This window comes from Drosophila serrata, unplaced genomic scaffold, assembly GCF_035046125.1.
Source record: "Drosophila serrata isolate PLE 108 unplaced genomic scaffold, ASM3504612v1 contig_184, whole genome shotgun sequence".
Classification (NCBI taxonomy): Eukaryota; Metazoa; Arthropoda; class Insecta; order Diptera; family Drosophilidae; genus Drosophila; species Drosophila serrata.
Genome location: NW_028257082.1, coordinates 5,481,531 through 5,484,658, shown reverse-complemented (window position 1 = coordinate 5,484,658; position 3,128 = coordinate 5,481,531). Strand labels below are relative to the sequence as shown.

At 34.4% G+C, this 3,128-nt stretch overlaps 1 non-coding gene across 1 annotated transcript; it reads left to right on the top strand.

The window, feature by feature from the left end:
• Positions 1–1,972: 1,972 nt before the first annotated feature.
• TRNAK-CUU (transfer RNA lysine (anticodon CUU)) lies at positions 1,973–2,045 on the top strand. The gene has a single exon. It is a non-coding gene; the product is annotated as a tRNA-Lys (tRNA).
• Positions 2,046–3,128: the final 1,083 nt, after the last annotated feature.

The window sequence follows — 3,128 nt, the reverse complement described above, 5'->3', positions numbered from 1 at the left end:
TATGGTTTGAAATAATATGAAAGTTTACCCCTTAAGATAAATCAAAATAAATTCCTTTAAGTGTTTTTCTTTCTCCCCAAGAAATTATGGAAGTCTTTTAGTCATTTTTATAGTATTTCTCCAGATGTATTGTTTGTGGGTAAAGTTCAGCCCGAGGTTGGGACTTGGCCATGGTGGGAAATATTTAAAGTCTACTCACACACATAGCATTTCCAAAACGTTTTCAACTCTAGTTTCAACTCAATATAATGACAATAATCAAAAACTCTCAGAGTTCACGTTTTCGTCTCGCCTTTTGTTATTTGCCGCCCCACAGACCGAGGCTGAGAAATGAATTTAAAATCAATTTGCGGTCAGCAGACAAAAGCAGCCATGAGGTAAACCGCAAAGACAACAATTAAGCGTAACAAATGATTATGAATAGCCATTTTTCTACGCACACGGTATGGTATGGTATGTTCTTCGATGAGAAACAGAGACCGAATGTAATGATATTTTCTGACAGGGCTTGGCCGGCAAAGATGCCTCGATGAATGAATGAATGAATGAAACTGAGGAATTTTTGGAATAGTGAATGCCTTGTGAATGAGTCGAGTCGACGACAGAATGTCTGAGAAAAATATTGGACGAGATTTTGGTCTAGTTTAGGGGGTTTACTCAGGGTGACGGGTTAAACATATAGAATAGAGCAATAAACATGTTTAAAAAATCATTAAAATGTTAGACATTTTTCAAAAAATAAGGTGGAAGACAAAAAGAATTTATTTAAAATGCAATATATACTTGAAAAGTTAATCAACTTTAATTAAGACCATAAGTAAAGTAAGGTTATTAAGTATATATTTCCGATAAAAAGGTAAATTAATAAATCATTAATTTCGATACACTAATACCTTTGCCGTTGGCAATTAAATTATAGGCTCGTATTTGAAAAACATTATAATTCATCTTAAAATATTCGAATTCTTTGAATTGATTTTACTTTATTGATATTTTTATACGACAAATATTTTTAAAGTTTTAAAGTTTAAAAATCTCATAACTATGCCAATTATGCATTAATTTTAATTCAGAAAGCTTTCCTATGTTAGTTGTTTATGTTTTAAAAATTTTGTTTTTCAAATTTCTTTTACTATTTACCTAGGATTTTAATTGCGATTCGGGGAGTATATGACTTTTGCCAATCTTCGGCTTTTTGGCCATTTTATGACGTTAAGAAAACCGGGAAATTGTTATATTTTTATACATATTTACCTTTGTTTTTAATATTATTTTTTATACAAATTGAACTTTAAAAATTCCAATACTAATTAAACAATTAATAAATTTCCATTCGGAAAGCGATCCTGTGCTAGATTTTATTAGGTTAATAAATCTTAATGCTCAATTTAAATTTTTTAAAAATTGAAATGTTTACCAATTTTTGAAAATTTTAACGATGTAACCCCTTATAAAATTCTGAAAAAATGTTTAAAAAAATGTTTTCCGTCTAAGGTAGCCAGATCGATTCGCCAGTTGATGCTGATCAAGAATATATATGATTTTTAGGTTCGGAAATGACTCCTTCACTGCGTTCCAAGCGTAATACCCTTGCCAGTGTATAAAAATATTATAAAATAATTTTAAAATTTCAATTTTGTATCTAATTAATTCTTAAATGATTTAATTCATTAATTGAACATTAAAACAATATATTTATAAATATTTTACATATACAGCTTACACCAGTCACATTTTCTTTAATCGCCAACTGCTACACAGTCCTAAAAATAGCCTTAATGTACGTGAAAACACGTGGAAACATCAAAAGGTGTGACGATGTCATTACACAAGCCAAAAACAAAAACTCGTTCCCATAATAAATATCAGCAGAATCTAAAAATATACTCAGATTCACAAAGCAAAGGCAAACATTTCTTCACAGGCCAAGGGTTGGCGCTGTTCATTGGCATTTGCTGCTTGACGGACAACTGCCCGGCTAGCTCAGTCGGTAGAGCATGAGACTCTTAATCTCAGGGTCGTGGGTTCGAGCCCCACGTTGGGCGAAAAGAAATTTTTTGCGTATTTTTTCCTTTTTCTTTTTCAATCCTTTCTAACAATCTATTTATTTTTAATCAAAAATATTATTATTTATTTTCCAAAAAGTCGTTTCATTACGAATACCTTTTTATGTGAAATTTGCCAAAGGGCATTTAAAAAATTGTCGACCACATTGAATATTTAAGGCCTTATCAAATTGTATTAAATTAATATGGCTGACAAATATTTACAGAATGTGTGCAAGTGAAAGTCATTGTTCGGATTATACAATATAAGCGCATGCATAATTGCACAACGGTTGAAAAGCGTATGAAAAATTCAAAAATCAGGAAGAACCAGAACCTGTACCCTTTACCGTTCCCAACCAGCCGCAGGACAATTTATAAATTTAACAAAAAATCCCCACACACAAAAGCGGTCTGTGAACGGCAAATAGAGAGAAGGAGAGAGACTCCCATGGAATATATATTTTCAGTTTGCAGTGAAAATTAGAGTGGGATAAACAAATACATTTATTACATGCGAATACAGCCAACAAATCCCAGCCAGTCCAGGTTTTATTGTGCGTGCCACGCCCCCCCCCGAAAACAGTCAGGGATGGCCAGAGGCGATGGTCGGGCGAGCATACACGTGACTTTAAAGCTCAGGGGATTACATTGAACGCAGTTTTGTGTGGGATTTTCGTATGCAAAAAGCTTAGGAAATTAATGCGCAGAAGGAAATGCATTTAAATTATGTGGGTGAGTGAGTTTTGCGGTGGAAGGAGGAGGCATGGGGGCGTGGTTTTTCCACCATCCAGAGGTGTCCGCCGTTACGGAGGGACAGACAGCTGCCAACCGCCCGCATTAATTTATAATTTCGCCGGAGGAGGTTTTACACATTTAATGGTATTGGCAATGGCACTGACTGTGGCAACGGCAACGGCAACGGCGGCGGCAGCTTACAAATGAATACAAATTGCAGTTTGAACTTTGAGTTTACAATTTTGTAATTAACGGGCAGCATTTTGCATCATAATTCCCGCGCAGCGAAAGTATTTGGGAATTTAATTAAGTTGCATTGGCCACGCAGATTTATCCGCAGCAGAA